At 43.7% G+C, this 14,915-nt stretch overlaps 1 long non-coding RNA gene across 1 annotated transcript in view; it reads left to right on the plus strand.

Annotated features, from left to right (window-relative positions):
• Positions 1-7,967: 7,967 nt before the first annotated feature.
• The window catches only part of LOC149917137 (uncharacterized), a 25,004-nt gene continuing 18,056 nt past the window's right edge, over positions 7,968-14,915 (plus strand). The window contains exon 1 of the long non-coding RNA XR_016468900.1: positions 7,968-11,789. This is a non-coding gene — a long non-coding RNA (uncharacterized LOC149917137). The remainder of the gene's footprint in view (positions 11,790-14,915) is intronic.

Consider the following 14,915-nt stretch of genomic DNA (forward strand, 5'->3'; position numbering starts at 1 on the left):
CCTCCACTCCCCAGGGATGCCTCGTGGATTCGCTTTTCTCACAACTTGACTTTCATTGCAAGTTTCCTTTTTCTGTCCAATCTTTAAAGCAGGAGGGCTTTTCTGTTCAGAAAATAGGCCAGCGGATTTTGTGATTCAAGTGTTGGCCGTACGCAGACTGAAACTGGATATAATTTTTGCCCAATTTTACTTCTGTATTACTTGGTAATTCTTGGCGGTTAATTCTGGTCCGTGTCAAATCTCCGAGTTTGGATGAAGTTTTTGTGAGATATTCTTCACAAGGAGTTTTTTGGGAAGTTATTTTCACAACTTCTTACACCTTCATGCCAGCATCTGTGTTATTTAAGTTGCCTTCTGCACATGGTTGCTGTTTGGCTTAAACTAAGGTTTGGAAGCAATGGGAAACATCAGCCCTGGCCTGTGAGTTCTGGATTTCAGCTTTTCATGCTCCTTTTGGGCCTACAGCATCCCAATAATCTGCAAAGGTTTACAAGCCCATGAAAGCTTCTTCAGTCTTCAGAAATATCGTATAGTTCCACTGCACCTTATGGTATGGTATCAGTTGGCCTTGGTTGAATCTTTCAGTAAACTCCTTTTAAATATGACTTTGATTTTCCACCTGCAAAGAACTGCAACCTTATGTTGTGATCATTTTTGAAGATGAATCCGTATATTGAGAAACTGTCTAATCAAGATGGCTGTAATTGCAGCTTAAGTGAAGGTAGGAATTAGCTGTGTCCCAAACCAAACCTTTCTAAAATGTTGCCATTCTAGCCCTAAGAAAGGAAACTGCAGAGGGAGCTTCCCAGGGCAGTGCTCCTTAGCAAGTCAGAGTTCCTGTGAAGGGAAAATAAGGGAGAATCTTTGTTTTTTTCTTTGCCATTATTTGAAGTCCTCAGATAATTTATGCATGTTTGTTTCAAAGCATGCATAATCTTATGGCCATTAAGATGCGACTTTGATGTCCGCATTAAAGATAATGAGCTGACTCACTATATCATTTTGATACTAAGTATGTCTGCACACTTATGGAAGGGTCATGTCAATAAAACAGCCCTGAAACTGGAAAATAGCATGAGAAATAAACACCAAGGGATTCAGATGCTCCGTGTCCTGCACTGGACCTGCTTTGAACATTGTGATGAAGGCTGCAAGCACTCCAGTATCTCAATGGAGGAGGCCTCTGGAAGCTGCTGGGATGCATCCATGTGGCACACATTGCCCACCAGTCCCAGTGCTGATGGAATTATAGTACTGCTGGAAATACAAATGTTGGGTCCTTATGCTAGTACAAGCATTGTGGGCACTACGTGACCCTTCTAGGAGACCCTGGTTGTCTCAAGGGACTTCTACACAAAACAGAACTGCTAAAAACAGTACATTATCATCCAAAAGATGATAATCATCCAAAAGATGATAATGAAGTTTGTGCCCAAAGCTGCCACGGAAAAAGTGAAAAACAACCAGATCATAGAATGGAAATGTAAAGGTTGAGTGTGATGGACTATTTGCAGTTACTGTTACAGAGACTGCAAGGACTTTCGATGAAAAATAAACAGACAACCAGTTCAGTGAATATTAAGCTCATTCTAAAGTTTCGAGGAGCACCACTTGCTCCTGTGTGTGACCAAACAGCTTTAAATCTCCCACAGTCTGGTTGGGGAGAGGAGTGTGGGCACCAGTTTGGGGTTGAAGGAGATATGCTGTAAAAGCAGTGACTTTCATTAAGATGAATCACAGTCAAAATAACAGCACAGTACTTTGATATAACCATGAATGGAGGATTAACTGCACAATGCTGCCATTTTTTTGAATTCTGAGTGTCTCGGAATTTGTTTTGTGTTTGTTTGTGATGCCAGCAATAAAAATAATGTTTGGCTGCTAAGCGAGCGAGTGTGCTGGGAAAGGTCCTTATAGTGCTAGGAATCTGCTTGTCAGCAGGTGACGGTTTTAGGGAGGGAGAGAGGGGAAAGATTCTCTTATTTTATTTTAAGGGCTTAAATGTAATGCTGGGAACTCAATTCAAATTTTATTTCTTAGCCAAACTCTTATCTCTGTGATTGTGAGAGTGCATGTGCAGAAGAAAAAGAAAAAAATGAAAGAAAAAGTAAAAAAGAAAAGATGCAGGCCATGCAACATCACAGAGAGGTTATTTATAGAGGATCTCTGCATTTTGTCAGATCTGTGGCTAATGGTGTACTTCCAGAAGAAGACGTACCCTGTGCAGCAGAAGAGGAAGAGTCCTGCAGTGTGTGCGTATGAGCTGATGGCAGAGGGACAAGAAGGGCTGTGGCAGAAAAGGCTGTGGAACAAAACCCACAACAATCTAATCATGATCTCTGCTGGTCAGTGAGATCTGTGTGAGAAGATGTTGCATAAAGCAGACACATCCAGGAAATAATGCCCGTCCAGTGCGGCCAGATGGAGAGGGTATGTCCTGACAAGGCATTTGTTTTAATAAATGTTCAATTAAAATCATTTCTGTGGTGCGAGCGTGGTCCAGAAGTAGTATGGGAATTAATAAGATTGCTGATAGAAATAAACATAATTGCGCACTAGTTAAGAATGATGGTTATAAAAAACAAATCTTCAACGTTTCCTATAGGAGTATTTTGCCTATTTGTGAAGCAGAAAATACTCATTCAAGCTAGACTGTAAAATGATGGCTTTAAAGTTCTAGCTTTTTTTACTCAAAAAATAACAGCGTGTGCTCCTCCTGCGCCCATCAGCAGTCTGTGGGTTTATATACATACCGTTAACAGAGGGAAAACTCCAATAGGAACTTTTATCTGTAGTTTAACATATACACCATCTAATCAAAAGTTTATGATAGGAGAAATCTCAGATGAACAGAGGAAGATGTTTTCAGTTTATACCTCAATACTACCCCGTTTATGTGAGAATTTGTGCGTACGTGAGTCCCATATGAAGTGAGCAGAGCTTTGTAAATGGGTGAAATTTTGTCTGTGCTTAAGTGTTGCCTTAGATGGAGTCCAAACATGCTTAGCAGTGCGTTTTATTTCATTAGCTGTGGCTTGGTCTTTGTTGCTGTTTGTGTAGGGTTTTTATCATATTATAGCATGGCCTGGGTTGCAAAGGACCACAGTGCTCATCCAGTTCCAACCCCCTGCTGTGTGCAGGTCGCCAACCAGCAGCCCAGGCTGCCCAGAGCCACATCCAGCCTGGCCTTGAATGCCTGCAGGGATGGGGCATCCACAGCCTCCTTGGGCATGATTCCACATGCATCATAGGTTCAGGGTTCAGTACAGGGTGGCATTGTGCCTGCAGCCCTCCCGCTTCCATCCAGCTCCGGGGGGCTGGGAGGCACGTGTGTCAATAAACAGCAGTTGCACGTGTCAGTGGCAGCGATGAATCTGACACTTAGAATGCCTGGAAATGCCAGAACTGAAAAGGTTAAGTTCACAATTTGTTTTTTAAACAAGATATTTAGCGTTTGTGATTTTTTTTTTTTTTTTTTTTTTGAGGTGTTTAGTTTACTTCAGTAATTAAAGCTGAGTGGTAACCTCAGATACTCTTTGCATATTTTGAATTTTATTTCTGCGTGAATCCAAGTGAGTCTGTTTAATGCACACAAATTCTTCTCCAATGTGGATGTCAGGTTTGGTGTGTCTGCTGCTTCAGCTCTTTCTTAAATGTGGTCACCCAGGATGGGCATTCCAGGACCATGGGGGCTTTGCTGGGGCTTTGGTCAGCCTGGGCTAAGCACAGGTCTTCCTGCACACAGCAGGGCTTGGAGCTGGATGGGCTTTGAGGTTCCTTCTAACCCAGACTTCTCTGTGATTCTCTGTGACTTCTCTGTGAAAACCTGAGGTTCCTGCCTAAGTTCCAGCTGGGGAGCCCAGCAAAGCCCTCTGATCCCAGCCCTCAGCACTGCTCCTGGCCACAGCTGGAGGTCTGCTTCCTGCAGTTTGCTAATGCCCAATCCACCCAATTCTCCCCCAGAAAATCTCCCAGATGCCCAAAGCACCTGCAGCCATGGTGTTAGCTGTCAAGACAGCAGCAGAAGCATTAGCTTTTGAGCATCTTTAACTGCATGATATTTTTGACCATTCCACCTGGCAACCTAGCTGCCAGCTAACCCTTTTGAAGAAGACTAACTTAGGCTGCAAATATCTGATGCTTTTCTAAATGGTCTTTTGAGAAATACCTTAATATCTATATTATCACATGAAATATTAACAAGTTTTGCTATTTTCTCCTGTTGCTCCCAGGCAGACCTTAGCTAAGTGTTAAAGCCAATGCATCTTCCCATTGCTTTCAGAATGAAGAAAGAGAGAAAGAAACAAACAAGCCGCCACCCCCCCCCCCCCAAAAAAAAAAAAAAAAAAAAGAAACAAACAAAATTACTGAATTACTGAGGGCTGGTAATTTAGTACTAGAAAGTTAATTCAGGAGACCTCTAACCTTTAAACTGCCACGTGACTATTGATTTTCAATATCGCCGGGGTCCATGCCACCCTAAGCGTGTAGTTCAGCAGATTCAGAACAGTTTGTCCCTTATCAGCTGGGTCCCCAAGTATTTGTGTATTAAGACAACAAATGCTGGTGGCTCGCGGTGCGTCACATGGCAGCCAGGCAGACGTGCTGGGCTCCTAATGCAGCAGGGCCTGTGGTGAGCACAGCCCAGCCCTGGGGCTTCCTCTGCTCCCAGTGCCGGGTGGGAGGGAGGGAGATGGGGGATCCCAGCAATGCTGGGGTGGAGCTGGGCACGGCCAGTGGGGGCACAGGGTTGGCAGGAAACATGGCTTTTGTAGCAAAGCATTGATGCCTAGCATTATTATTTCATTGTTATTATTAGGCATATTATTATGCTATATCATTATAACATCTATATCATGTTATATTTTTATGTTATGCTTATGTTGTGTTATGTTACGGTATGTCGTGTCATATCGTATCCTATCCTAACCTATTCTATTCCATTCCATTCCATTCTATTCTATTGCAAGGTTTCTAAACCTTCTGTTTTCCCCCAAGGAACAAATGAGGATGGAAGCATGGGTAATGCTCCAAGACACTCTGGAGTCCCGATGTGCCGTGTGCCTGGATTATGCAGTAATACCAGGACATGCTACTTTAAACACCTTCCTCCTTTTGTAATCACCAATTAGTGCAATCAGCGGCGGTGCCCTGATGAGCTGCGGGCCACACGTGTGGCACAGCAACCTTCCTGGCACGGATGAAGATGTGCTTTAACCCACACACCTAAAGCTCCAGGCGTGCCCCCTCCCAGTGGCATGGATTATGGAAAATGTTACATCCCAGGGAAGGAAATGTCATTGCTTTAAATACCAGCATTAACAGTTGGTAAAAGTTCTTTTTCACCGATGAAGAAAAATGAAACAATGGAAAAAAAAAATGAGGAAATATATTGGATTAAAAAAAGAAAAATCATTTTTGTGTTAATTCAACCGAGAAGGAGCTTCACTCCCCAACGTCAGTGGCTTACAAGCGAGCATGTCTCATACTGGACTTTTTACTGGAACGGTGAAATATATAATGAAATTCAACAAGGAAACTGGAAAAACAGCCAAATTGGTGCAGCAAAGTGGTTAATAGGATCATTAGCCTACTCGCTGTATTTTTTTGGACATTGTGTGCCTGTACCGTAGTCCTCGAGAGCAGATTGCAGGAACAGGCTGACAGTTACCCGCTAACTCAGCAGTGCTGGGTGCAAACTGCCATCTTCCTGTGGATTTACAGCTGCCACTTCTGCTACTTCAATTAGTTCTATAGCACACAGATGTTGCTTAAATGTTGCTGCTAATGATACTGCAATAAGCGTAAGATTCATGCCATATTTTGAGGCACGTAAATTTCTCAAGTGGCACAATTAAAGTGGAAATATTAGGTGGGGAGAACTTGGCAGTCTCTCGAACTTGGAAAGCGCACCCGCTATGCAATAATGGGTCAAAAATTCATTCAAGTTTTACTGCTGTTCAGAGTTTTAAAAGACTTTTCACAGTTGAATGCAAAGTAGTAAAAAGCAGAGTATTAGGAAATGAGAATGCTGTTCTGTTATTCAGACATGACTTTTAATTTCAAATTGAAATCACATGCCTACCTTCCTCTGCCATCGCCGTGCAGTGCCGCAATCGAAAGAGGTGCTTGGAAGTAAGAGGAATAAATGAAAAGTTTTCATTAATAACGATTTAATTGCTCCGGCTGCGTGGAGGTTCAGCACGTCGGTTGTGTTAGCAAAAAAAAAAAAAATTGTTTCCCAAATCACACACAGAGACAGCATCAATCATTTCTGAAGCCAGATGTAGCCTCCAAACTGCAGCCTGACAACACATCTCATGTTTGTGCAGCCACCAAGCAATTATTCTTTCCATTATATCTCCCAATGACAGATCTCCAAACCCAGGGCTGTAAAAATTAGAGTTTGGGCTTACACAGTTGTGTCAGGTCTTAAAAAAAAAATAAGAAAACTTATCATGGCTGCAGTGTTTATGAGCTTGTCAAAGTACATGTACATAATTTTCATCAAAATTTCTTTTACCTCATTTCCAATCCTTCAGGATTAGATTTATCAGCAGCTCATTCGGCGCAGCGCTGTGCCCGAGCGCTTTCCCACGTGAGAGCAGGACCTGAGGACAGCCTCTTGTTTTGTCCATTTTTGTGAAGCCTGCCAGCATTGCTTCGCCCCAGACATTGTTCCTCGCCTCGTGCTCGAATTGTTTGTAAGGCCTACCATGGGATGCCCGACAAATTTGAGGCGTAATTTTTTAAGATGGTTTTAAGCCCCATCTCTTTCGGAGAGTGAGGAAAAGTGCATCACTACAAATGCGTTTTGATGGGGAAGAAGTGGATGTGACAGCACTAAATGGGGAGGTAAACCCAAAGAAAGGCAGCTGGAAACAAAATTTCAATTTAATTTTTCTTTATTTGTAGCGGGAAAAGATTAGCAGGCCAGCACTGATTTTAAAACTTCCAGTATATGCAGTATTTAAGGGCTGAAGTTGCATGTGTAGAGAAGCAATCAATGACAAAATAAGGACACGTCAGGCAGGAAGGCATCGTTCCCTATATCTAAATTACTTATTTTCTCCCAGTGTACCCAAACGTTTCCATTTCTCTGCATGGCTCCATCCGCTCCTGTTCTGGATTATTTAGCAGCAGATCTCACTGATGCCAGCTTTTCTTATTGAAAGGAAGGAGGACAGCACATCCCAGCCGACCTGGGAGCAACGCAAGAGGATGCATGTCATGCTGGCAGTGGTGGGGAGAGGAGCATTACTGCTGGGTCTGCTTTGTGCTGCACAGACACACACCATCCTCCTCATCCCCCATTGCAAAGATGACATGTCACAGAGGAAGAGGTGCCAGGTGGGGACACACCAGCAGGAAGGGCTTGAAAGATGTTTGGCAAAATTTGTCTTTATTTATCGTTATTTCCCTATCCTCCTGTTGTCCTGCATCACAGCCCACAATCCTCACACATGAGGGCGTGGTGTCAATGGGTTGCTTGTTCCCTGGCCGACCTGTCGGCCACAGAAAATCATTTGATTTGTAATAATTATTTCGTGTTGAGCTGGATTTACCGCATAACTATTGTTTCTATGAATGGCCTTGATGCCAGGGTCAAATGGAGTTGATCACTGATTGTGACCATTTACACTTTTAACACCAGGAATTTGGCTCAGGCTGATGTGAAATATTGTTGTGTGCCAAAAGTGCATGACTTTTCATGATAACATTTTAAAAAATTACCTTAATTCTACAAACTGATATTTCTTTGCAATTTATCAGATGTGGGCTGTTCAGCAGGAGAGCGACTCTGGGCTTCACCGTGCAATAATGTAACTGGAATTTAACTTCTGCAAATGGGATTTCTTTTAAAACTAAAACCTGGTTTTGAAGGAGAAAAAAAAATTAAAAATGAACAAAACTTTTAATGTCAGTTTCAGAAATAAGGCCAAAGAGGTCTCTGATTCATATTCATGGAAGCAGAGTATCAACATGTGATGCTAATTTTATAGGGTTTCCAAAAATGAATGCCCTTTCCATGTATAATTTACTGTTTCTGTGATTCATCAAAGCTTTTTGTCCTCCAGCACACGAGTGGTCACCTGTGATTTATGCAGCAGAGGACTCAGTAGGTCCAAACCAGAGTGGAGCAGAGCAGCTTTGCTCCGAGTCGCACCCACCAACTCCTTGCCGAAGTTGCTGCAGCAATCCTAGAACTGTAACTTAATGCATGGCAAAGTTGTCTTGGGATTATGCGCTGATTTACTCAGCAACATTTTGGGGGGGAGAAAAAAAAAACAAATCCAATCTGTGTGGTTACCATGGCAACCAGCAGGTACCCAGTGTGTGCCCTGGGATGCAGGGTCCAGCACCCGTTGCCCACAGGGGGTGTGGGGCTCCCCAAACCATGGGAGCAATGCTGGAGCTCCATCCATCCTGACTTCAGCTGCTCATTTCTCATTTCAGATATACCCTCTGTAATCTGCTAGGATATGTAGGCCAGTCTTGTTTCCCCCCACACACGCTCCAGCCTATGTCCTCTTTCTATTTAGGAATTAATTATGATGCTATCTGGTATAACTCATTAGTATCAATTAATTCTTTGCCTTTCATGATTTTATATAGCTAAATTAGATTGCCACTTAGGAACCTGATAATCAGTTTTGGACTCATTTAGACATCGCTTTTTCCCCTCTCCACCCAGTTTCGTGGAGCACTGCGATGCGGGGCTGGGCTGCTGGGGGCACCTCTGCCTCCTCGCTCCACCTGCTTGGCAGCGTGAATGCATCCTTATGAATTTTAACAGCCCTCACTATTTATTTAGGGGCTATGTTGGATGGTATTCTTGCTTTGTCAGAACAGAGATCCCTCCTTCCAGCAGTTGGCCAAGCCATTGAGTTCCCTTCCCGTAAGCTCTCTGTGGGGACTGGTAGAAGCACCTGGGGATGTGTGTGTTCTCCTTGTTCATTTTGGTGGGATGCTCCTTGTGAAATCGCAGCCTTGCTGGCATCTGCATGGCTGTGTTTAACTGCTTCACTGCTCACTGGCATGCCGCATCCATTCGGGGGAAAAAAGCCGTAATATGATTGAATATATCTGGCAGGACCTGATATTCCCACTCATTTTGACTCCGATCCAGCAGCAGCACAGGCAATTAAATAACAAGTTTTCTCCGGCAAAATGAGTTGCAAAATGCCCCCAGCTGCATGCTGCAGGAAATACACCTTGGCTTTGCTGATTGCCAGCATGCCTGCACCTGTCCCTGGCTGAGGAGGTCCCGTGCAGCAGGGCTGCTCTCCAGTTGGGCTGTGTGAGGTGGCACAAGCAGCAGGTTTGCATTGCTGGCAGTGCGTGGCCATCACTGGCTCACTGCAGCACAGTACGTTCCTGGTGCTTCACAGTCTGCCACATCAGAGCCTGGGCTCGGCCCTTCATTGCAAATGCAGACTTGGATCCTGTAAATGTGAGTTGGTTAAATGAGATGGCCAGGTGTTGCTTGAAAAGAAAATTCTAGGAGGCCAGCTTGTGTGAAAACGGACCCTGAGACAGAACTGCTGACCCTAAAATGCCACAGGCATAGCTCTAGCCCTAACCATACATCTATCAAAGGGCAACGCTGCATTAAAGGTGGAGCTCAGAGCAAAGGAAGCAGCATTGGATGAGGTGCTGTAGGCTGCACTACGCAGATGTGTACACCAAGAAAAAGGATGCTGGTGGGTGACTTTTCCATCACCAGGTATTGGGTAAGTATTACTGACAGAAGGATCCAGAAGGTCTCAGGAAAAGCTTTTGTCTGAAATCACTGTCCTGCATTGCTTTTTCCTATGGCAACTTCGGGAGAGCCCAGGCTCCTCCCCAGAGGGTGCTGGCAGGGGCTGCACCCATCATTTTTTTCTGAATATGCGTGTCTTCTGGCTGTTCAATCTGCTGACCTGGGTTACTTTAACTATTTCCTTTTGTGTAGGCAGTTCTATTTAATGTTCAGATTATATGCTTTGTATTTCTATGTCTATGAAATTGCTGGATGTTGCATTTCCCGTAGTATTCCATGGGTTGTCAAGTTCTCTTCTAAACAACTTATGCGTTTACAGTTAATATGTTCATAGAGCTACTAAGCAAAGAAAATGGTATTATCTACATTCAAAATGCTGAATGGGTGGTTTGTGGTCACTGCGTCCTTCAAGATGCTAAAACTGGTGGATCTTATCCTTTCAAATCTATTTTTTATTCATGGACAGGGAGAGGAAAACACATTTTCTGCTCTTCCAGCTCCCAGTCGGGTTTTCAGTTTCAAGTGAATTAGTCATTGACCTGAACCAGACAAATACATTGAAAGGAACAGACATTCCTGTGCTGTTGCTGGAAGGGCTGTCACAAGGTTTGTCACCGTGGGGCAGAGGGGCTGAGCCCATGCAGAGGGGTGGGCAGCCTATCCCACCAGCACCACATCCCTGGTCAGTGGCTCTTACTGCCCTGCTATGTATCAGTATTTAATCTTTGCATTGAAAATATGGGGCAGAGTAGCCATGACAGCAGACAACGAGAAGGCTTTCTCTTCTCATCATGGTGCCCGAAGACTACAGGACAAAGGGTCATTTCATTAAAGAGAAAATAGAGAGTGGTGGTAGAAAACAATGTAAATTTGACCTTGAGGCAGTCCAGTTGTGACGGCTGAAATATTTATTTTAGCACCCAAACCTGTTGTTTCTGCTCTTCCTTATATTTGAACTTAGTACAGGAGCGGTGAGCAGTGCACGGTATGTACAGTTCACACACCAGAGTTATTTATGTCAGTTTCCATTCAGAATGGATAATTTCAGCATCGAAAAAAATATGTTTTCCTGACCCTGATTGAACTTGTGGCATCCCTATTGCACAAAAACACCACATCCCTGCCCTTGCTCTGCCAGCCCCATCCAGCTGCCCTGGAAGCACAAACTCTTCTCATCAGTTCGTGGCTGATGAGTCCCCATCGCACAGCCTGGTGTGCTCCTGCAGGTTATTTCCCTCATAGTAGGGGCAGCACCCAGAGAGACATGTGCTTGATTTGCTTCTGCTAACTGCTTGCCAGGGTAATGTTAACAAAAAGATTTAAAAGAACTTTTCTCAGATTTTTGCATTTACATGAACATGTGTAGCTGATTACACTAATATGCATCTATTACTCTTTGAGGCATTCTAGTTTTGTAGTTGTGACATCTTAATGCTACCTAAAGCAGAGCATTTTGGGCGTCTTTATGTTCTTTATCTGCTTAACTTCTGTCTGTTTCCTGCACAGCAGCTTCTGAAGGCACAGCCATCCACATGGATCACGCAAGACAATCACAGCAAACCATGGTGTGCAAATATGGTGTAGCACTGAGAGAAGATGAAGCATTTGTCTTCCAGCCTCCTCTTTGTCCTACCTGGGATCTGACACCTTCTTCTTGCAGCAGTATGTGATAGCCTGCAGAAGTAACTGCTGGATTTGATGGCCTACTGCAAGGGTCTTGCTTTCCCACTCAACAGCAACGTAACGCAAACATGAACTGTTCTGCAAAACAGCATCCCAGCAGCAGTGCAGCCTTTGGCAGCTTAGACTGGCTTGGGATACAACATGGTATGTGCACACACAAGTGACTGGTCCCCACGTGGTGCAGACATGGCACTGTGGACTGAAAATAAATGAGTGAGAAACATGGATGCTGAATGGTGAGGAAGCCCCCAACCATCGTTGGCAGACCACAGACAACAAAACCTCAAAATGATTTTACCTGACACCCTGCTCTATGGAGATTTTGGTTCTACAAAATTCAAAGGTAAGTTCCTTCTATTTTCTTCCCACTTCTATAGAAAAAAAAGTTCAATCCTTCACTTCTGCAAGCGCGTATCAATCACGAGGTGCCTGAGCAGGGCTGAGTTACCTCATGGGGCATCACAGCATGAGCGTGATGCCTTCGTCCTGTCTCTGCCACCTGCTAAATGGGACTGACCATGTCTGGCATCACAACAGAGTCCCTTTTGCATGGCTTTCTGCTGGCAGTGCTACTTTCTGATTTAGAGCAAACTTTGTGCCCTCTCCCTAGCTCCCAATGTCCCAATAACTTTGTTTTACCCTACTTTGTAGACCTTCTTCCTTTCTTATCTCCCTGCAGATGATTAAACCATGATTTTTGCCTCCCATGGCTTGACTGCAAAAGCACAGATACAGCAGCTCATTCACTACCACCTTCCTCTCTGAGTTCCTCGGCCCTCAGCTGATCAGAGCATAGCAGTGGCTGGGCTCACTTGCTGGATCTGGTTCCAGCTCTGTCAGCTCAGTTTCCTTAAGATGAAAACCAGGAATTCCATTTTGTAAAAATGCCCACTCTTCAACTTCACTAATGTCCAGCAAGGAAGCCCAAGGCTTTTCCAGAGCTACCTGTTCAGCACGGCTGCATTGTGGGATTTTCCAGCATTGACCCATAGATGTACACACCCGTCCCTTTCACCTGATGTAGGTGAAACTGGTGATGTTCCACCTCAAGTGTGTTTTGGGAGCTTTTATCCCAAACCAATCTACACTTTGCTGTTTTCTTCACACAGCTGACTTTTCCAAACTGATGTGTAAGCCTGTGAAGCTGCCTGGCTATCCTGGTTTTATTTCTGGCTGTGGGCCCTGGCCCCCCAGGCTGCACAAAGCCTTACTGCAGCCTGCCTGCTGCCCTATGGAGAGCCTACTGCTGCCCCAGGGAAGGGCATGGGGCAGCAGGGGGGCTGGATAGACTGCTGGAGGGCTGGCGTGCTCAGAGATGGCACTCCCTGCTGAGCTGGAGTGGCTCCTACTGTACAGCACAGCTCCTATCCTTTTCAGTACTTATTTCCCCTTTCTCACTGAGTGACGCTTGGTCTGCCCAGACAGCCTTGCAAGACAACGTATTGCAGGTTCTGAATTATTATTATTTCTATTCATTATGGTTTCAAGTGCTCCCATGTCTGACCAGGTTGATGCCAGCATCCTGCTGCCCACTGGTACCACAGCCAGGCGGAGGCAATGGCAGCTCTGGAGCCCTGTGCCCAGGGCAGCCCTGCTCTGTGCAGCTCCCCCAGGTCTTCCTCCTGTCTGATCTCCTCTTTCCCCTTGCTGTCCCTATGCTAATCCCACTGTCAGTACAGGACAACTTCAGAGCTTGTTGGCTGCATTACACAGATCAATTCTAGACTCAGTTTCCATTTTTGTTAGTTTGTGGTTGGTTGGTGGGCTGTTTGCTTTTGAGCAATCTATACAACGCTGTGAGCTCTGCCTGCTTGGAGCAGATCTTACTTGCACTCACCATTCACAGTGGTCTGGGGCAGTTAATGCCTTCCTTTGTTACAAAGAAGTTTCTCAAATCTTTTCATCTGTCTCAGGGCAAGCAGAAGACAGTGTCACATCACAACAGAAGTCTTCTAAAAACTTCAGGCAACAAAAATTACCATTTAGTAACCAATTTACTATATCTCGTTTCTTCAAGCTGATAAATAAAGAGAAAACAAAAATGTGATACTACAACAGTAACTTTATTGTAACGTGGAAGGAAACAAAAAGATCATGACTGTATATAGCATATGTTGCCAGCATCATATTTTAGCTGGCCAAACTGCACTGGCAACGTCACCAATGGGAAGGGGTACCAGACCCACTCTCAGATTCACCTTCTGCTGCTATTGACCTGAGCTCTGCGAAATAACGTTTAATTCCTTGTATGTAACAAAGACATCTAGCATTATATATAAGAAAAACAGAGATCATTTGGGTTTGGTTATTTAATGTATGCATTTCAAAGTTCTAGTATAGTTTTTTCTTTATAACCAGCACATTATGAACGTAACAGTAACGATCACGTGTTAAGTGAAACACATCAACTCTTCAAAACTTTCTTGTGGCATTTTAGGAATGTTCCTCTTTCATATGCCTTTTCAAAGGCTGTTTGCATACTCTTACTCAATACTCGGCACTTTCTCTTCCTTTTCCTGTAAAACTTACAGCAGTACATTGTATAACGACAAGTGACCAAAAAAAAATCAATTTGTAATCTGATTTGAAGGTTTTGATTTCCTCTGATGAGTTTAAATTTCATTAAAAGCAACCTTATTCGAACATAAAAGAAATCCTTGAAGGGTAAAACAGGGAATTGTCTCAAAGAGTATAAAGAATCTAAACTCTTTTGTGCTATTTATTCATGGCATTAATTGTGTGGTCCGGCGCGCGGTGTCGGTTGGCAGATGCTCTGTTATCAGCCCCTGCGATCTGCACGAGGAGGGGAAAAAAAGCACAAGGGCTCACATTCAAAAATCGTTCTTTGGCATATTGACACTTCAGTTATCAACAGCCCTTATTATCTGCTTAGCAGTAGATCGCAGCTTGCTGGTGACATAATAAGCTACAAATCACTGATGGGGCCTTTCTGCATTCTCCTAATTGTATGTATTCTCTAGAAAAAAATTATCATTGGGCCTCTTGTCTTGATGAGAAATTGACATTTTCTGGCTGATTCCGCGCAAGCACTATGCGGGGGAGATAAGACTTATAGTTGTTTTAAAGGAGTGCAGCCATTCTTTCAGGGGCCTCTTTATTGCTCTAGTTGACCCACTTGATGAGTATGGATTTCATGAGGTCTTTTTCAGCATTTGAACTATAAAAGGTTCAGAATGACACCACCCCTTATAGACAAAAGATAACCTTGCCCTTTGAATATATTGATTCTTTATTAACTAGGCTGTTTAATGCAATGAAATGAGGCATTAGATTGAAGCCTATTTCAAGTGCTTTGAATAATCTTTAAAAGCTTGAAAGACTTTAAAAAGCTGCTCTGCAATAATTGGCATATACTTTTAGAGACTCTATTCCTTCATTTCGATTAAGGAAATTTTATCATCTTCTTCTTTGCTTTTCTAAACTTGGTGTGAGCTGACACAACACATTT

Source organism: Phasianus colchicus, chromosome 8 (assembly GCF_987193195.1).
Source record: "Phasianus colchicus chromosome 8, bPhaCol1.hap1.1, whole genome shotgun sequence".
Taxonomy (NCBI): domain Eukaryota; kingdom Metazoa; phylum Chordata; class Aves; order Galliformes; family Phasianidae; genus Phasianus; species Phasianus colchicus.